The sequence below is a fragment of the Rhinopithecus roxellana genome, chromosome 9, assembly GCF_007565055.1.
Source record: "Rhinopithecus roxellana isolate Shanxi Qingling chromosome 9, ASM756505v1, whole genome shotgun sequence".
Classification (NCBI taxonomy): domain Eukaryota; kingdom Metazoa; phylum Chordata; class Mammalia; order Primates; family Cercopithecidae; genus Rhinopithecus; species Rhinopithecus roxellana.
This window is the reverse complement of record NC_044557.1, coordinates 92,701,225-92,722,514: the sequence shown is the minus strand read 5'-3', so window position 1 is coordinate 92,722,514 and position 21,290 is coordinate 92,701,225. Positions and strand designations below refer to the sequence as shown.

Sequence of the window (21,290 nt, the reverse complement as noted above, 5' to 3'; positions counted from 1 at the left end):
GCCTCTGAAACTGGGGCCTTTCAACAAGATCCACCCAATCAGGGCTGTACAGCGGCTTCTGAGTCTCATCAAAGATGGAGGGTTTCTGTCTTTAGGGAATACGACTGCTCCTCATTGTTGAGCTCCTACTATGTACCAGGCACTTTTCCAAACTTTAATTTCGCAACCATGAGCATGAGTCAAATTCTAGACGCATTTTCCAGAGTCTGCAATCACCTGCCCAAAGTCACCAGGCTACTCTGGAAGACACCTGAATGCACATGACCATCTGCTGCTCTCTGGCTGCCCCAATCCCATGTTCCCTTGCAGCAGATGACATGAATGAACCATGTTTACACTGCAGCGGTGGGGGTGGATCCATTCCAGTGACCCTCTGACAACGGCGTTCCAAAATTCTGCACTCGACAGTGGGATGTAGGGGTGTAGGCAGATGAGGGGCTGAAGGCTGGAGAGTGAGAACTATGAATCAAAGGAGATGGCCCCTTTCCGAAGGGATTGAGGATGTCAAGAAGGCTAGGACCGCACTGACTGCCCATGACCAGGTCAGCATGAGTGAGCGAGGGTACCTTCTCCTGGGCCACCACCTCCTCCTCCCAACCACACCTGCTACTGCCAGTCTGATTCAGATTGGAGAAACTTTAACTGAACACCTACTTTCCTCCCAAGTGCTGGTCCAGCCATCTACTTGGGTTTTTTTTCTTTTCTTTTCTTTTCTTTTTCTTTTTGTTTTTTCGTTTGAGTTAGAGTCTTGCTCTGTCGCCAGGGCGGAGTGCAGTGGCACGATCTCGGCTCACTGCAACCTCCGCCTCCTGGATTCAAGCGATTCTCATGCCTCAGCCTCCTGAGCACCTGGAATTACAGGCACACACCACCATATTCAGCTAATATTTTTGTATTTTTAGTAGAGGTGGGGTTGCACCAGGTTGGCCAGGTTGGTCTCGATCTCCTGACCTCATGATCCACCAGTCATGGCCTCCCAAAGTGCTGGGATTACAGGCGTGAGCCACCATGCCTGGCCTGTTTTTTTATAAATCTCAACTCTCACTCAGGAAGATGAGTTGGTGTCACTCCCAGAGCACAAGGGGTGACACTAAGCTCGGACGTGGAAGTCACTTGCCCCAGATCTCACCACTGATCAACAGCGGGCCTGGTGACTCCAGAGCCTGTCTTCTCCCCCTGGCCTGGGCCTCCTGGACAGGAGACAGCCCCTTGGCCTTGCTCTTGGGTAGACTGAATTTGCTTTCAGAGGAGTGAGATGCTGGCAGGCTGTACAGCTGTCCTCTGGCCCAGAATGTATTGTTCTGTCTGCTCAGAGTTGCGTTCCTTTCTCGGATCTGGGAGGAATTGTGAAACATGGACCGGTTTGCCTTCTATGCAACCTCAGCTGATGAAGGCTGCATAGCTATGTACTTTTGAACAAGATTTTTAGGATGAAGGAAAAAAAAGAAGAAAGGGAGGGAGAAAAAGAAGGAACGAAAACAGGAAGGAAGAGAAGGGAGAATGAAAACTATTAGCCATGGAAACCTTGGACCGAAGGACATGGCTGACATCATATAAAGTCTGTCCCTGGCAAATGTGACCCAGCATGCCACCACTAACTGTCCTATTTATAGCCCTTTGAAATACGGTGTGGTGGAGGGGGGACATTTTGTTCTTTTGTCCTCTTAGATGATAAAACTAAGTGGAGGGAAGTGGGAGGGAGGTTGGCAGCGGTGCTATTAATGCAGGCAGGGAGACCAGATACACTGGGTCTCGAGCCTTTTACGATGTGCATGCGTGTGTTAGAAGGAAACATTGTGACATAGTGGAAAGGGGTACGTGACAACCCCCCAACTTGACCCTCCCAACCTGGGGGACCTTCAGGCAATGGCCAACTTCAGCGAGCCTGCCTTCTCAGCTGTAAAACACTGATGGCACTAGTGAGCTCAAAGCCTGATTAGACAGCGAATGGGTCTAGAAGGACCAGTATGTGGTATTTCCTGGGCAGAACCTCAGGAAGAAAAAGAGGGAAGGCAGATGCCAGAATTCACAAAAGACAATACAAACTTGCTCAAAGGGAGGTCTAAAGGGAGAAAGGACACTGTGCAGTGTAAACACAGTGGAAATCATCTAGCCAACCAAGGCCTGGCACAACGGGGTCCTCATAGGATACGTGGTACCACGGTCTAGCTGCTCTTCCTGCCTGTTCTAGTGCAGGAGGGCACAGGAGCATGTTCTCTGGGGCATCCTGAGCAGCCCAAGATGAGAGGAGAACTAAGAGGTAATGCAGGCCTTGACAGTATCGCCCCATGGGCTGGCCTCCCATCCAGGTTCTGCCTAATGACGGGCTGAGCCATCGCACCAGCTAGGCCCCGTCTGAGCTGTCTTCTCAGCTGTAAAATAAAGAGGCCAGGGTCTGACTCACACCTGTAATCCCAGCACTTTGGGAGGCCGAGGCAGGTGGATCACGAGGTCAGGAGTTTGAGACCAGCCTGACCAACATGGTGAAACTCCGTCTCTACTAAAAATACAAAACTTAGCCGGGTGTGGTTGTGCATGCCTGTAATCCCAGCTACTCAGGAGGCTGAGGCAGGAAAATTGCTTGAATCCAGAAGGTGGATGTTGTAATGAGCTCAGGAGACTGAGGCAGGAGAATCGCTTGAACCCAGGAGGCAGAGGTTGCAGTGAGCTGAGATCGTGCCACTGCACTCCAGCCTGGGCAACAGAGTAGTGGGACTCCGCCTCAAAAAAAAAAAGAGGCTGGGGTCTTTTTTTTTTTTTTTTTTTTTTTTGAGACGGAGTCTCGCTCTGTCGCCCAGGCTGGAGTGCAGTGGCCGGATCTCAGCTCACTGCAAGCTCCGCCTCCCAGGTTTACGCCATTCTCCTGAATCAGCCTCCGGAGGCTGGGGTCTTGAGGTCCCTCTCATGGCTAAAATCTTAGGTATGTCTCTTCTGCCTCTGATACCCTAGCTTCAGAGCCCAACCTTCCCATCCTTAAATTCAGATAGCTCCTGAGAGCACCACTCTGCCACCTGCTCTAGGAAGCTCTCTTTGGTTGGAAGCTTTGAATGAGAAAGAGCCTTCTAAATCACAAAGCTGCCCAGATGTCAAAACGCCACTGCGTGAGGCAGAGAGCTCCCTACCACAGGGAGTGATCAAGTAGGTACAGGATAACCACGAGGCAGAGTCTCAGTGAGGAAAACCGCTGCTCGAGGGAGGTGGAACAAGAATGTAATTGATGATGATGATACGTTGCCCACAGCATATCTTTAACAAGGACTCTTCCGAGCATGGTCCAAGTGTTCACTCATTGAATGTTTATTTACTACCTCCTGGGAGGTAGGTACTATTATTATCCAGATTTTATGGATGAGGAAAAGGAAGTACAGGGAGGTTCAGCAACTTGCTGAAGGACACGCAGTTAGGCAGTGGCAGAGCTAATACATTTATTGAGTAAATCAAGGAATCAATGAATGACTCAGTAGATGGAAGAAGGGCTGAACAAGGTCACTGCTAAGGCTCTTTGCAAATGCTAAGACTTTATCATTCTTTGACACTATTAAAGTGTGCAACCTCTGTAACTAATTACTCAAACAACATACCCTACCCCCGCCCCCCCACAAATAATGGTGACTAAAGTTAATGACACCATGGCTCAGAGAAAAAGAGAAAACCTCCTTTACTCCATCCGGGGCAGGTTCCTGACAATGCAGAAATATTCTGATATTCAAAACTGTCTCCACAGCCAGTATATTTTTTTCTCCTTATTTGGATTTCTGACATTGCATAAATATCAGTTTAATGTATAAAATCCTATACCGCAGGTCTTCCAATAATGCCATTGCATTCAACATCATTTCATTATAACATTGATGAGAAGAAGATGGATTCCTGGCCAGGACCACTGTGTATGTGGAGTTTGCAAGTTTTCCCCTTGTCCTTGTAGGTCTCCTCCAGGTACTCCGGTTTCCCACACCCCAAAAAAGCTGTGCACATCAGGTGAACTGATGTGTTTATATGGTCCCAGGGCGAGAGAGTGTGGTTTTGTGTGTGTGTGTGTGTGTGTGTGTGTGTGTGTGCACGTCCTAAGCCACTGGGACAGGCTGTGGCTACCTGCGATGCTGTTTGGGGCCTTCATTTAGAAGTCTGGTGATGTTTTTATGAACAGAAATACACCAGAGACACTGAACTCTGGTTTATATCCATTACCCTATGGTGAAATCAGGTTTTTGATGTTGTTTCCCTTAAACTCACGATTTCCAAGGACCTATCGATGTCATTCAGTGAAGACTTACTGTGGTCCAAGGATCATGTTTGCTGAGCTCAGTTTGTTCCAGGTCGCAGGGAGAAACAGAAAAATAGCAGCAGGCCTTAGGTTGGAACCAATTCTTCAACGCATTCTGAAAGGTGTGTTTTCCATCTGAAGCTTCTATCGGGCGGTGAAAGAAAGAACAATGGTCCTGTCTGCCTAATCTCTCCCTTTCATTTTAATTTTCTTTTTTTGCCAAAAGACTGAATTTTAAAATGTAAGATTATGCTTTAGAAACAGCCAGTAATACACCTCACAAAGACATTCCTGTTTGTGGCAGCTAATATGTTTCCTGAGCAACGGTCTTTATTCATCAAACTCTCCACCAGGTGGTAGGATTAACAGCGTTTTCAAGTAAGAAGAACAACAACAAACCTTTCTCTCCATTGTGAAGATGTTATTAAAAGGGAATTTTCCAAGGTTGCAACAGCGACGCTGACCATTCCTTTTACGTGAAGCAGGCTGCCTCCAAGAGGCTCCCATCTAGCTAAGGAGCTGGCTAAGTTTACATGCCTGATTGCAAACTTTACACTCAGCCTTCCTGCTCAGTCCTTTCTCCAACCCCCCAGCAGGCTCAAAGTGGCTCACTGCCTCCCTCAATCCCCAGGTACCTTGGGGCTCTTGGAATTCACTCTATACCAACAAGCCACAAAGATGAGTTCTTGCAAGCAGCCATGCAAGGACAGACGTGGAGCAGTTAAAAGGATACAAAAGTACAGATAGGAGGAATAGGTTCTAGTGTTCTGTGGCACTGCAGGGTGGCTACATTAACAAGAATTTATAATATATTTTCAAATAGCTAGAACAGAGGATTTTGAACGTTCCCAACACAAATGATGAATGTGTGAGGTGATGGATATGCAAATTACCTTGATTTGATCACTCTACATTGCATGTATGGAAACTCACTATGTACCCTGTAAATATGTACAATTACTAGATGTCAGTTTTATTAAAAAAAAAAAACACACTGAAATACCATCACTCCCATCAGCATGACAACTTATAACAGAAAAAATATTTGCATTTCATGTGTATTATCTATTGCTGTGCAATAAATTATGACAAATTTAGCAGCTTACAGGGAAGAAAAAGCCAGTCTATAACAGGCTAAATAAACCCACGGACCCACCCCAGTGATGGTGAATCGGGGAGAAGACTCAGAGCCTCAGCCTTTGGGTGAATGAAGCTGCTGGTGTGAGACCTGGAAAGCACTAGGTGGAGAAAAGTCAGAAACTCCTGCCCAAAAGGATATTACAGGGCATAGGTTCATGGTCACCAGAGGACACACATGGTCACAGCACATCTCATGGGCTGGGCTAGGGGCCAGGCAGCTGGTGTGACCAGTTTCCTAGCTGAACCTTAGAGAAGCTGCCCTTCCCTTCCAGGGTCCCCACTGAGCCAGGGATATAGGATGACCTGGGAATTACACTGCATGGGGCCTGAGGTCTCAGGCTTCAGAAAGAAATCCTGGTTCTGCCACGTTCTAGCTAAGTGACCTCTGTTAAGTGACTTAACCTCTCTAAACCTTGGTTTCCACACCTATAAACTGGGATTAGGGAAAAAGTGGAAACATATACTTTACAGAGAGTCACTGTAAAGACTTGGCTCCCATATTAAACGAGTGAGAAACTCTAATGAAGTAAAGTAGGCAATCCAGCCCAGCCCAGGTGGAGGGCAGACAGCACCCAGACAGCCTGTCACGTACAATGCATAAACTCTTAACGTTTTCTAGAAAATACAATCAATTGAAATTATTTTTTTGTGAAGCCTTACTCAAGGTTTGCCCAGAGCCATCTTTTTGCTTGCTGCCAGTTAATCAGTTTGCCCCAAAAAATACGCAAGCAAGATCCCCTGTCACCAAACTGTCTGCAGGATTTTCCTCCCCTCTGGCCTCTGTTGCTTGACTTTGATTCCATCTCCTTAGAAGCTGATTTCCACCTCTGCAAGAACAGGATTTACATGCACAATAACTACATAATGGGCAAACCACCCAACTACATGTCTCTGAGTGCTGTGAATTCATTGAGCTTTCTGGAGGTTCCACTGAGACACCCGTACCTGGGTCTCACCATCAGAACCCTCCACTGCCTTCCCTGTCTCACAGGTAGCAACTGAGCTCTCTGACTTCCTAATGCTAAAGCTGGTTCTTGGCCAAATGAGCTTCTGGTGCCGGTTCACTCCTATTTCACATGAACTGTAAATGGTGGTTGTGGTGGTTGTGTTATGTTATGTTGTTGTGATGATAATTTGGGCTCCATCAGCTGACTCTAGGATCTAATGAGGATGTAGAGACTTAGATTTATGTTGTTGTTTTTGCCACTGTTCTCACGCTCAGTCAAGGAGGGAGCATGGGGGTGAGGTGGAGGCTGTAAGGTACTGGGGTGCCGGGAATGAAGCCAGGTAGCTCTACCAGGGCTGGAGGCCTAGATCTGCCATTTCCCAGACATTCGAGCAGATGTGGATCAAGTCACCTCACTGCGCTGTGTACCCCTCTACAGTTCAGAGTGGGAAGGGTGATGGATGGAGACTCTAAAGGCATAAACTAAGGACGAGTGTGATCGAACTACAAGGTTGGTGAAGATCTGGGCTTATTCCTTCACCAAGAGTGATCCACACTGGCATATACCTGTAGTCCCAGCTACTCAGGAGGCTGAGGTGGGAGCTCAGCAGGCGGAAGTTGCAGTGAGCCAAGATCACATACTGCACTCCAGCTTGGGCAACAGAGCGAGACCCTGTCTCCAAAAATAAAAAAAAAAAAAAGAAAGAAAGACCCACCAAGTATAAATGATAATTTCAGACACACAGATCTGGAGGCAGGACCCCACGTGACATTCACCAGTAAGTCACTTCTCCCCTCTGAATCCACATCTTTTTTTTTTTTTTTTTGAGACAGAGTCTCATTCTGTCACCAGGTTAGAGTGCAGTGGCAGGATCTCGGCTCACTGCAACCTCCGCCTCTGGGGTTCAAGTGATTCTCCTACCTCAGCCTTCCAAGTATCTGGGACTACAGGCACACGCCACCATGCCCAGCTAATTTTTGTACTTTTAGTAGAGACGGGGTTTCACCACATTGGCCGGGGTGGTCTTGATCTCTTGATCTCATGATCTGGTCACCTCGGCCTCCCAAAGGGCTGGGATTACAGGCATGAGCCACCGGGCCTGGCCTGAATCCACATCTTTATCTGCAAAATCAGGAAGACCCTCAGAAGAGCTGAACTGAGGGCCAACTCGGGTCAGGGCTGTAGATGCTGGTGTCTGTGAAGGTCGCTGGGTTGGTTCAGGTGTTTGAGCTCTTGACCACTGGGAGTTCTTTGCCCTTGTTAGGGCTCCAGTGCATTAAAGGCAGGGAAGGAGAATAGAGTCGTTTAATACTTGGCCAAATGCAGGGGATTTATTTTGGGCTCCAGTCTAGTCTTCTAAGGATCTAACAAAAGGGGTTTTTTTTCCTTCTTTTTTTTTCTTTTTTTTTTCCCCCACCGGGCCTTTTATTTCCAAAAAGGTAAATGCCCAATTAGATAGATTTTTGTTTTTATGTGGAATTGTTTTAGGCTTTTTGAGCTTGAGACAATATTTTGGAGACATTCTACCCTCTCAGCTAGAGAAAGTAGCTGGGTTTGCTTTGGTTGGGGTTTACTGGTTGGGTTTTTCTCAAGAGCTCTCTGCTAAGTAAATATGCATGAAGGGACTTTTTAGCTACTCTGGTGTTTTAGTTCACTGTGGATTCAAATGGATTTTTTTTTTAATGTACCAAAATCTATGACAGTGCTATCTATTGGGTTTGATCTTTTCTTTTTTTAATGTAGCTAATGAAATTCAGAGAAAGTACGTTATTTGCACACTCCAGTGTGTACTTTCCAAAAGTCATTTGTAACCCTCTTTTTAATTCTGCCAGATACTTTGGAGCTAATGTTCTTTTCTTCTCAACCTTTCTGAATTATTACAAGTAATTTTCAAGTCATATTTTATACTCCCTTAAGGGCTATAGAATCATACATGATTAGATAGGCTTTCTTTAATAAAAATTATAGAAGGCCATTGTTTTGGATTAAGTTTCTGCGCTAGGCGCCAACAGGGCACGCTGAAAATCAAAATGGAGTTACCCACGCTAAAGTTCCAAGTCCTTAAACCCAAACTGAGGGGGGATAGGTAGTCAAAAAGGGAACCATGTCCTCGAGATGTGGCAACCATGGCACGGCAACCGCAGGGTCAACACGAGAAGCCACAGTATTCACGCTGTAGCCCAGTTTATTCAAGCCAAGCTAGCTCCAGTAAGGAATTTCCCCCGTAAGAGGATGCACATTTTGATTTTACCTGTCCTCAGACTGAATCTTGGCTCATTATAATAGCAAAAAACACACCCCTGGTTGGAGATTTCAGATGTTAATGAGACATGTGACATACGAGCAAGCATGTACGGCTGCCGCACATGCGCACCCCGAGGACCACCCAGAACGTGCGTACTAGTAGCTCCTCTTCCCGCCTCCTTGTGAATAACCGTGTAAGGCTCTCATCAAGGGAGTCTCCCCAGTAAGTCAATCCTGGCCCGTCCTCACGAACATCCCGCCCCGAATCCTCAATCAGAGTGTACTGTCTGTTCTGCACGTCACTTTCAGAATACCCTGCCGCTTTTGCAATAGACCGCTCCATGCTGCATCTCCTTTGCCGTGTGTCTCTTGTTTAATTTCTTTTAAACTAAGGGGACAAGAACCGAGGTTTTCAATAGCCATCGACAAAACTAAGTTGTCATCTCACTTCCTGAGAAATCAGGAGACAATTTCCCAAATAGGCGGGATTAAACTGTCAACTGGTGTGATCATGAAGTTCCCTCAGCTTTAATCCTTCTGCAGCCTAAAGTAACCGGATGTTAACTAATCAGTTATTTTTCTAGTGTTCTCTCTAAATGTAATGAATACACACTTTGTTGCTTCTGGTTTCTTCAGTCCTGTTTATAAAGCCAACCTCCTCTGCTCAGCTCACTGGAAAACTTATTCTGTTTTGTGGAACAAAGTGTTGCTCAATTCTAGAATCATAATAAAGCCAATTTAGGTCTTTAAATTTCTTGTCATTCTGTCCTTTGGCGCTTTCATGTGTTTTAAAGAGAAAATACACACACATACACACACACACTCACACACAGAAGAAATGATCCAAACATCATCAGAATAATTGGAAGAAAGAAACTTTTAACCTACAAATATTCAAATCATATTATTTGAATGCTGAATAGGTTAAAAGGCCATGTTGCAGTACCACTCACCCCCGCACCACCCTGTCTAAATCTTGACCTTCTCAGGAATCAAAACTAACATTTGTTGAGAGACCTTTACTGAATAAACCTGTTTAGTTTTCACATCAACTGTACAAAGTGTGCCCTCATGACAGAAGAGGAAGCTGAGACATAGAAAAGGTCAGTAATTCGATCATGAAGTAATAAACCTCTGATTGAAACCCAGGCAAACCTTAACACTTAAACCATTCTGCTTCTCATTAAGATGCTACTGATAACAATTTAAAGGTCTTCACAACGTCTTACAATGGATGTTCTTACTTTACTAGGGCTGATAAGACACAATGGGTTAAAATGTGGGCTCCCACCAGCTGTGTGACCTTAGGCAAGGGGGTTACCCTCCAGTTCCCAGGCATCCTACCTGCCAACTGGTAATCTCGTGACCACCCCCTCTCCACCCCCTCTCCACCCCCGGCTGTTGCAGATTCAAATGAGATGACAGCTCTGTGTGCGTGTGTGTGTGTTTGTGTGTGTCTACTCAATCTGCCCTCCAGGCCTGCTCCTAATCCACCTCCACCTTGTCCTGACCTGGGGGGCTCCATCAAGGAGCTCCCTGCCTTTGGCCATTGGGTGGGTTCAGATCTTGGTGCCACAGAATTGCACAGGGCAGGCCAGAGGAGAGCAAGGTTGCAGGGTTGGTCCGCCTGGCTCTTGTCCTGCCAAGTTGAGGAGGGGGCTTGTGGTCTCTCTCTTCCAGAGGCTTCTGGCAACTACCGCGATGCTCTCCCGGTTCCCCTAGCCCATTCCCTGCCGTGCCACTTCTCCTGGGGGTGATAACTGGGCCCAGGTGCTACAGCATCCCTTGCTGACTTCTCTGAACCAGGGCACCATCTCTGTAGGCACACCTTTATTCAGACCCTCCATTCAATGCTTCCTGCTGAACCCCAGAATGATAAGATGTTCAAAATACTTGGCACTACTGGGTATACATGAAACTATAAAAAGTAGATGCTGCTAAAATTCTTATCAACAAGGCAGGTTCCTGTGCTTCATTTTGTGGGGTCCTCCTAACTCTCCTGTAATAGAGGGAGTGGGAATTTATACTACCATCTCCCAGCTGAGGAAACGAAGGGTCAAAGAGGTTAAACAATGTGCCCAAGGTCCCCAGCCCGGAGCAGATGGGACAGGGCCAGGGCCCAGGAGTTCTGTGTCCTTGGCCAGCAGTTTCCCTGCAGGGATTCCCCTGACTCTGTGGAAAACACCTCAACTCCAGGGCCCTCTCTAACAGTTGTCCCAGGTGCGAACCACAATAGCGTTCACTGCAGGTGCCTTGAACTTTGACACAAGTCCCATCCCTGCTGGCCAGCCAGGCCACACAGGAAGAGCTCCCGCTAGGTGGCCAGGGTTCATGATGCTGGGCACCTCAACCACCTTATGCTACCCCCCACCTCCCTCGTGTGTCCCTGCTCCTGGTAACAGTGCTTTGGGTGGCTTAGGCCAGGGTTCTGCCTAACGAGTAATTCTGTGTCCTGCCCGAGGGACAAAGAAGCTAGAAGTTTGACATAACCCATAGGAATGAGAGGAGCATGCTGCCGCAACACAGTCATTAGGCCTTGCTGCTTCCAGGCGGATCATTCACAAACCATCTTACCTTAAACTCAGCCTCCTCCTACTTCAAAAGTGCTTTTCCAGGAGTTTTCCAAAACTTCCTGCCTTCAGTCAACTCCTCCATTTCCCACAGGCTCTGTCCTGAGGAGTGCCCCAAGCGATCACTTTCTCTTATAAACAGGCTTAATGCTACTGGAGTCAGGGAGGCTCTGGGACTCCTGCACACACAACTCTCCCACAAGAATCCTCTCCCTTAATCCTCCTGGCGTCCCCTGCATCCCCTGCATTGCAGGGGGCAATCACCCACATGCACCTCAAACCTGGCTCACAGAAATGCAGGGACTTGCTCCAGCTCACCCAGCCAGCCTGGCTAATAGCATCCCCCTGAAAACCTGGGCGCTTTCTCCTACCTGCCACCTGCCATGCCATTTAAACCCACCCTCCCAAATCAGCTACGAAAATCTGAGATAAAGTATATGGACGGGCATTAAAAATAAAGCACTAAGTTCTATTTTATTTTTTTTTTAAAGGCAAATGCAAAGCAGCCACTCTGTTTTATACACGGGCATTCCAACGCTTGGAGGCTCTCGTGGTGTAGAAACTTGCAGCCTGGCTGAGAGGCAACAATTCCTCCCACACAAACCAGAGATCAGGACCTACGGAGGGAAAAGAGGCCAAAGCATTGAACCTCTAAAATTCCCAATTCCCTTACCTCTTCAGAACCATGTGGAACAGGATTACAGCCAATCTGTTATTTATTTTACTTTATTATTATTATTTTGCACACACAGGGTACATGACACTTTGATATTGAATGTATTCAAGAAGATACCTTTGCTCTTTTACAGTCTGACTCATCCATCTCTAGAACACCCTTCTGCGAGCCCCTTAAGGTGGAGGGACCTTTTCCCTTCTCCGTTCCCATTTTGCTTAGCACCTGTGTATTTCTACACGCAGCCTGACTGGGTATGTCCTTGTGCCCCTCCCCAGGGCACTGTGACCTCTGGGACAGCAAGGAACAAGGACCGAGTATTCTTTCCTCTCTGTATCTTAGCATTTTGCATGGTGCTCCTGGAAGGTAATAAGTTCCCAGTAAATGTTGGCTCAACTGAAATCAAAACAACCCAACCACCACCAATAACAAGACCAAATAAACAATAAAACCCCAGATTTTATAGTTCATTGACTTCCCCTCTGAACCTCGATATTTTTGCATTAAAGTGAAAGGGTTGACCAAAGCGATTTCTAAGGTCATGTTCAGCTTGTAGATGGGAAGCAAAACAGGCCCTGGTGAGATTACTGGGGCTCTTTCTGCAATATGCACCATTTGGGAGCCCCCACAAATGGCACCCTGGCTCTGTCAGTTTTCAGACCTCAGAGTCTGAAACTTCTGAGACTCCTTTCAAAAATCTAGTGTTGAGAACTGCTAGAAAATGACTTTGCCAAGGGAGTGTGGGCTCTGAATGGTCCTGGCCATTCTTTGAGAGGGGAGATGCCCTTGGCATGGGGTAGTAGACAGTCCAGCTGCCCCAAGCCAGGGCTGTCTGTGATACCAGGAGGGTTTTGAGGGTGATGCTGGCTGAAGCAAACATAAATGAGGTGGTGGCTGTCTTCACAAAGAGAAGCTTTTAATGGACCCACAGTGACGGGCAGTAGAACTCTAAAGCCTCTTTTTTTTTTTTTTTTTTTTTTTTTTTTTTTTGAGACGGAGTCTCGCTCTGTCGCCCAGGCTGGAGTGCCATGGCACGATTTCGGCTCACTGCAATCTCCACCTCCCAGGTTCAAACGAGTCTCCTGCCTCAGCCTCCTGAGTAGCTGGGACTACAGGCACCCACCACTATGCCTGGCTACTATTTTTGTATTTTTAGTAGAGGCAGGGTTTCATCATGTTGGCCAGCTGGTCTCAAACTTCTGACCTCAAACGATCCATCCACCTCTGCCTCTCAAAGTGCTGGGATTATAGGCATGAGCCAGTGCGCCCAGCCAAGCCTCTCATTTTGAGAGTGAAACTAAAACCCAGACCCGAGTTGCAAAGTAACTCAGCGCTGCCACTGGAACTCAAATGCAGGCTCTCACGGGGCCCCAGTCTGGGCTCCTGTGACCAAATCAGAGCAGAAGAGAGCTCTCAGCTCCTCAGGTGTGCCAGCAGGGATGCTGAAGTTTCCACACAGGCTACACAGCCGAACGAAGCTGCATGTAAGTCTTATTCTAGAATTCTTTGTGACCGGGCCAGCTCTTCCATCGGTCTGTGGAGTGTGTGCACACAGGCATGCAGAACTCACTGGAAAGCTTTTACAAGATGACTGGTGGATTTTATTTTTTGCTTTCCTGGTTGCTTTTTGTGATGTGGGAGGGGCCTAGAGTGAGGGTTAATGCTTAGATCCCTGGCCAAAGCTCTACCCAAATATAAACCCTTTGAGTCAGCAACCTTCTACACAGGAACTGACTCAAGTAAGGTTAACCGATCAGAAGGCTCAGAGTCACACATGGGAGAGGGCTCCTCCTTGGGCAATGTCAACTGCCTGCCTTTGGGTGGTGTCCTGGCTTGGGGGCTGCTTGGTGGGGAGCGGAGACAGATCTACCTCACCCCCAAAGACCCAGGACCTAGAAGGACTCCTTCCTGTCACGCTCACAGACGACTTCATCCCCATAAGAAGGGCTTCCAGATCAGTGACAGCCAATTCCGGGAGTGCCACCAGGGAAGTGGGGCAGCACAGCCCTGTCCACAGTCATCAGGAAGGCTGTTCAGAAGGCAGTTTCCGCCTGCTGCTGCAGAGCTTCGAGGAACAGACTCCATACCCCTTAAGAAACCCTCTGCCATCACTTCTAGCAACACTTCCTGTTTTTCTCTCTCACCCTGGGTGGGGTGCTGTGGCCTCCCAGCCAGGGAGGTAGGCGACAAAGGCCCTGCTCAAGCCCAGGCCCTCGCCTTGCCCAATCGGACCCCAAACAGCAAATGCTGGCCCAGAAAAATGCAGTGAAAGCAAATTTCACGGTTTGTGGGATTTTGAAAAGGCAGGAGAAGGAGCCCTCTATTCATTCTATATTTAGCAAAAAGTGTACGATGGAACTTTTTTCCCTAGACCTGAAGTCAAGGTATACACATACACACACATAGAGTATGAACTACCTATATATACACACATTCACTTAATTACATGTATTATAGCCACACGCTGTCTATTCTGCAGAACGTATTTTGGAGAATGTATTATTGGCCTCATTTTGCAGATATGGAAACTGAGATGCCGAGAGGTTAAGTCTGGCGACCAAAGTAAGAGAGACGGGAGACTAGAAGAGACCCCATGCTGTACCCAGACATTTGCAGAGGCGGGGGGGCACGGAGTGGTAAACTCTGGTCAGTCATTTCAGCCAACCGTGGGATTTCAGAAAACAGCCGGCAGGGGTCCTAATGTTTGGGGCAGGAAGGGGAGGTGAGGGAAGGCACTGTGAGGGACTCCAGCACTGGGTGCCGCTTCCCCACCGCAGAGACAAGCGGCAGTTTCCATAGCAGCCGGCAGGGGGCAGTGCACCTTGCCTTTTCGAAGCCTCCGGGCGCTTCGGCAGCGCCCGGGAAAGAAACCAGGAGGCTCCGCCCGCAGCTTCTAGGAATAGGCAAGTTGAGCCCCGCACGTAGTAGGTGCTCCAGGCACGTCTAGAAGCCCAAAGGGCTTGACAGATACATTTGAACTCCATTTTAGAGACTGGAAGGGAAGAAGGGGGCGTCCCGGCCTCTGCCAGCACCTTCCACCTTGGGGCCTTGTCAATGAACACAGCGTTAGCTCCTACAACGTGCCAGGCGCCCTGGCGACTACTGGAAAACCAGGCTCCCTTCTCACCCCGTTTTCCTCGTTGGCGAGTCGGCCTCGCCTCCTCCTCCTATCTCTTCCTCTCACCACACACACCCAGCCGCAGAACGGGGGTGGGCGCTCGCTGTCTTCCTGGAGAACCAGCTCGTCGCCAACTTGCGGGACTTGGGGACCCGCGAAGGGGAGAAGTTGGGAGAGGCCAGGGGTGCCCGGAAACAATCACGAGAAAGCTGGGCGAATGCCTGATGCAGGGACACGGCGAGCCAGTCACTGCCCCCAGGGTCATGGCTGTCTCCCTCTGCGGGACTCGCCCGGCCCACGGGACGCAGTGACCTGCCCAACCCCCACCCCCTAGCGCGCTTCTGGGCGCGCACGTGTCGCCTCGCCGAACGCACCACCTAGCCCCGCGCGTGGTACGGCCGGCGAGGACCCTCGCGTAGGAGGGAGGAGCGAGTCAGGGCTCCAGACGACGAGCAGAACCAGACGATACCCACACGCTTCCTGGGAGACCTGGCTGCAAGGCCAAGCTAAGGCGCGCTCCGGAGTCTCTGTGCCAAGCCGGGGCGCAAGCTCAACCCCCATCTCAAGTTCAGCCGCGCTTCCTCCCGCAAGGTCACGCTTAAACACTCGCGCAGAGAAAGGAGGAGCGGAAAGTTGCGCCACTGTCCCCATTTCAAACTAACTGTACCCTGACCAGGGCGCCTCGCCCCAGTGTCACCGCTGTCCGTCCCCGTGCGCTCCCAGAAAGGGTGGGTGGCCCTGCCCCCACGCAGGTCACATACACGACAGACCCAGGCAAGTTGCTAACTTTTGTCAGATTATTTCTCGGGAGCTGCGGCGCCTCACGGGGTTGGGGCGGATTCGGAGTTTCGAGTTTGCCACTAACACTACTCGGGCCGTGCTCCCCTTGGCCCACCCGCATCCCCCACTGTCCGCCAGGCCGCGTTCAGCTCTCTTGTTCCGGGTGCCAACTTCACCCCTAGATCCGGAGCAGCGTGCGCTGAAGGCGTCCCCGGGGCGCTACCCACCTCCCAGGTCTTCGCCTGCTCGCAGCGGATTGGGGGATTCGATCCAGATACTGTCCCACGGCCGCTCCTCCAAAACACTGGCGGCCTCCGCGGTGTCCCAGCCTGTGACCCCCAAATCCGCTCGAGAGCGCCTGAGCCCGGCCACCCAGCGAGATCTCCTCCCACGGGCGGCCCCAGCGGGGGAGATTCCAGCCCGGTGCCGGGTGCAATGTCACTGGGGTTGCTTTCGGGAATCGCTGCCCGGGACTTGGCGTAGGTTCCCCGCAGAGCTCCAGGCAGCTCCTCCAGTGTCGGCCAAAGACCCCTAAGCCCGAATCTCCACCCCGACCTTCTTCCTCTCCCAAGCCCCGGGTGGTCCCCGCAGCTAAGGAAGGAGTCTCACTACGAATCCTAGGGTCTTCAGTCCCAGCTCCGCAGTCACACCCTCCTAGTCCCCTCCCCATCCCTTCAGTTCCCGGGTCCAGACAATCAACCCTCCACTCCGAAAATCCACAGGAAACTGCCCGAGCCCCAACTCCGGCGGACGCAGCCCCCGCGCACCCCGAGCAGGGTTGGCCTCCGCGCGCGCACTCACCACGGCTGGAGACAGGCTGGAGTTTCCGGGATTTGGGCATGAGGGGGTTCCGGGGAGAATAAAGGGGTGTGGGTGTCCCAGACACTCGCCCCCTTCCCAGCTCACATCGTCTCTTCCTTCTCTCTCCGCTCTTCTTCCTCCTCCTCCTCCTCCCTCCGGTCTAGGGCTCTTTGTCTTTGCAAAGTGTCGAAACTGTCTGGCATAGTGGGTTCCGCCGGCGGAGGCTGGAGCCGGGGAAGCGAGGAGGCGGGGTGAGGGTGGGAGAGGGCTCAGGAACACCTTCCCCCGAGTGTAACGGGAGTGAAAGGCGGGGCGACCAAAGAGGGGCCGCCTTCCCAGGCCGGCCGGGGCCGGGAGCCAGGGCGCTCCAGAGCCCAGCCAGCGCCTCCACGGCGCGCGGCCCTCCCCTTCCTCCGCCCAGTGCCCGCCCCTCCCGACCCCGCGCCTCCGTTCGGCCCCGCCCACCCCCACTCGGCTCGGCTTTCCCTTAGCTCCCGGCTTCCTGCAAGCCGAATTTAGCTCTGCCAAGCCACGTGGACCGCAGCGGGCTCGGCAGAGGCCGAGCCTAGGAGACGCCGGAGGCGGCGGCCGCGGCGCGGGGACCTGATCGGCGCCCCGAGAGGAGCCCCCCGCTCCCCGGACGCCGCCCTCAAGCTGGCGGGGCTAAGGAAGAGCGCCCGGGAGGGCCGGGAGCCACTGGGGTCCGTTTCAGGAAGAAGACGGGCACACACCGAGAGGATGGCAGTGCCCAGAAGAATTCGAGTCGGGGGCACGGTGGGGAGTAGGGGCCGATCCCCTGCTGGCGACCGGGCAGAGCCACCCATTTCCTCTAAGGGCGCGGGACTCGAGGTGGGATTTAGGAAGGGGAAAGGGAGGAGCGTGGGCTGGAGGACTTTCGCGGCCAGAACCTCGTTCCGAGCCACAGAGCCGGGCGCTGCGGCCGGCCCTGGTCCCGGACCCGGCCTGCCACCGCTTTTTCCTTCTAGATGCGGAGGCTGCGGCTGGGGCTTGGGGTTTGCGGATTAAGCTTGCAGTTATTTAGCCCTCCCTTTTTTACAGGGAAGCGGGGGCGGTGGAGACTTATTTTGCTGAATGGCAGAGTGCAGGACTTTGATGCTAAATGCAGTACACAAGTCATGTAAATCTGGTTTTACGGTTCTTAGCCGCTTACTGAGACTACCTCTTTGGCAACTTTTGGGAGGAATGTTAGAGGAAAGAGGTACAGTTGGCACAGTTTGGCTTTAGGGTCATTGCATCCTTCCAGCGCCCCTTGCTCCAGCTGGAGAGAGATCAGCCTTTTGCAGTGGAGGGGGAGAGTCTCTCGGCCTTTGTTTCATCAGAGGGCTGCTGTAGTACAGGGATTCAGGCCAGGGCCCTCATGGCCAGACTTCTTGGTTCAAATTCTGCACTGCCACTCAACGGATGTGTGAGCTTGGGCTAGTGACTGAACCTCCCAGCCTAGGTGGCTCTGTGCCTCGGTGTCTTCATCTGTGAGAACCGACCTAAGAAGTGTCTGTCTGATAAAGCTGTTATGATCAGTTAGTGAATTCCTACACATAGAACCTTTGGAACTGTCTTTGACATGTAGTAAGTCAACTGTGTAGATGGTGGGTTTCTCCAGTGCCAGGTCCCTGCCCATAGCAGGAAGATGACCTGCTCTAGAGGCTAGCTAGAGTGTTTGGGAAGACTTCAGGAACTTGGGAGAGAAAAGGAGAAATATTCAGGGATGAGAAAAGTAGAAGAGAAACCAGCTTTTAAAAGGAGGAGGAGAGAGAATGAGAAAAATAACTACTAGAAAGGGAAGGAAAAGATGAATAGCCTTTTAGGAGATCCTGGACCTGCTCTGAGACCTCTTGCCTGAGGCCCTTGGTTTTTGATAGAATTCTAGAGAAGGGGTGAGCCCTTTTGTCTGCCTGGACGCATCCTGTGGGCTTTTCTCTTTCTGAAACTCGGGTCAAGGTGTTCACTGCATCTACAAACTGCTTGTGTGCATGGGAGGAGGGGGGCAGAGAGTTCTACTTGCATCAGCTACTGTCCCTTCCAGCAGCAGCGTCTTCCAGCAAGGAAGAGCTTCTAACATGCACCAGACTTTTAGCTTTGGCTGGGAATATCATCTGGGCCAATAAAGAGTTTTTGGATGAAATAACAAAAGTGTTGTTTATTGTATAGATCAAATAATGTATAGGAACATATTTGAAAAATAGAAAATGCTATACTCATGTAAGACTACACTACTATATCCTAGTAGATTCTATGGAAAGAGGATCAGATTTGGCAAGTAAGGAGCCCCAGGTCATCCAGCTGTTTCACTTTGCAGCCAAGAACCAAAAGCAGCTCAGTTTTGGCTGAGTTCTTACTGTACGTATTATATGTGCAATCCTGGCAGTGCAGTAGTTTTGTTTATACAAGCATCACTACAAACACGTGAGTAATGCATTGAGCTGATGTTCTGATCACTAGACACAGGAGTTTTTCAGCTACATTAGTGTATTGTGAGACCACTGTCTTATATGCATGTGGTCCATCATTGACCGAAATGTCATCCAATGCATGACTATATATATGAATAGTGTTATGAATAGTGTAGATTGTATGGGTTCTGCCAAATAGTTCTGCTAACTCAAATGCCCACCAACATTCTCAGGGTTGGAGGGAGGCTTCAGGACCATGTCTTGGAAGTTCTCCTGGATGACTCGATAGTGAAATGGAAATTCTTTATTAATTGACATTATGGTGAAACACACATAAATCACCACCTTATTTGAATAGAAGGTTGTACATCAGATGCATCTTTACCGATCTCTGAAGGGTTAACCTGGGCAAGGCCTTTTCTGAAAGCCCCACTTTGTTTCTGTTATGTTTCTTCCCAGGTAGCAGAGACAGCCTCTCCCTCTCCTTTTTTTTTTCCTGAGTTGTGACATTCCATGCAAGTAGCACTCTTAACACCCCCTTTTAAGACCCCTTCCAGGGGTTGTATGGCAGAAGTGTGTGCATGCATTTCTCTTTGTCACCCTGAGTGTATCTCCCATCACATCCTGCCAGAGAACAAGGAGTCACAGTCATTACTGGGAGTGTCTGCACAGCGGGTCCCCGGGGAGCCCTGACATTGATTTACTGCATGCTGCCACCTCCTACCTTTTTGGAGCACCAGCAAAGCTCTCAGTAATGATGGTTAAGGAAATTGATTTCATCCTTTCCCTACCCCCCTTTCTTGGCACAACAGAGTGGAAAGATCCTAATGGGTTCTGATCCCATTTGGGTGATTGTGCAGAAAAGAAAAGGGCTGCCTCACTTGTGAGAGATGAGTTCAGAGGTGCTGGGCACAGCACACAGTGTTTTGTGTTTTAGACAGTGTTTTCCTTAGGGCTCTTGGGACTGTGAGGAACTCACTCAAGTTTCCTTAGAAAAAAGAGTTTTAATGTAGAGATGTGCCGACTGAAGCTGAAAACAAGCTGGAAGGAGAGAGAGCCTATCTCTGTGTCTCTGTCTCCCTCCTGGCCCCACCACTGCCCGCCCTCCCCCTCTCTGCTCTGTTCCCTGCCCACAGGCTTTCTCTGTTAAATCCTGGGGTCTGTTCTAAAGTTTTCTGCATGTTTACGGCCCCAGCCTTTCTGCATCCTGGCAATTGTGGAAACAATCTTTTCAGCTTCACTCCCCACTGCGGTTTTAGTTTTTCCAGGAGAGGAATCTAACTGACAGGCCTCATCTACAGAGTCATGAATCACCAATCCAACACTGAATGGACTGCCCAGGCAGCCTGAGCCCACCTTGTGAATGACTATGCAGAAGGACAGTCCTCCAGGAGATGTTGCATTAGAGGGAGTGTAGGAGACATGGTCCTGACTCTAAGAATCTTGGCAGACATTTGAGGTAGCAAAACTATTTGGCAGAACCCAGCTACGTTTTTCACATGTACAGTTGTGCATTGCATAATGACGTTTTGGTCAACAAAGGAATGTGCATATGACGGTGGTCCCCTGTGATGGCACTGATAAATTCCTGTCACCTAGTGGTGTAGCTGGCATAACATCAACTCATGGCATTACTCATGTGTTTGTGGTGATGCTGGTATAAACAAACTTACTGCACTGCCAGTATGGCGAGCACAGTACGTACAGTACATAATACTTGATAATGATAATAAACAGCTATGTTACAGGCTTATATATTTACTGTACTGTACTTTCAATCATTTTAGAGTGTCCTTCTTCTGCTTATAAAAACCAAGAGTTTACTGTAAAACAGTATTCTGTGTCATACCGGCAGTGGCCTTATTCATCTCATTTTTTCCTGATTGCATCATTTTCTCTTGTGCTTTATTTAATCTCATGCTGTTTTGTTCCTCATGGTCCCTAAGCATACAGAATCCATGGCTAATGTTGCCAAAGAGAAGCCACATTGAGTGATTGTATTAGTCCATTGTGACACTGCTAAGAAGGACATGCTTGAGACTGGGTAGTTTACAAAGGAAAGAGGTTTAATAGACTCAGAGTTCAGCATGGCTTGGGAGGCCTCAGGAAACTTACAATCACCACCGATGGGGAAGCAAACACATCCTTCTTCACAAGGCAGCAGGAGAGAAAAGAATGAGTGCCTGGTGAAGGGAGAAGCCCCTTATAAAACCAGATCTCGTGAGAACTCACTATCATGAGAACAGGATGGAGGAAACTGCCCCTATGATTCAATTATCTCCACCTTGTCCTTCCCGTGATGCATGGGTGTTATGGGAACTAGCAATTCAAGATGAGATTTC

At 49.6% G+C, this 21,290-nt stretch overlaps 1 protein-coding gene across 2 annotated transcripts in view; it reads right to left on the bottom strand.

The window, feature by feature from the left end:
* Positions 1-16,735, bottom strand: part of ST3GAL1 (ST3 beta-galactoside alpha-2,3-sialyltransferase 1) — a 116,369-nt gene extending 99,634 nt beyond the window's left edge. The window contains exon 1 of one of the 2 annotated variants that reach the window (XR_749812.2): positions 16,538-16,663. The gene's annotated coding sequence lies outside the window, so the exon portion shown is untranslated. Of the gene's footprint in view, positions 1-16,537 lie in introns of both variants that reach the window. The other variant, XM_010380281.2, reaches the window with a different exon arrangement.
* Between the last annotated feature and the right edge of the window lie 4,555 nt (positions 16,736-21,290).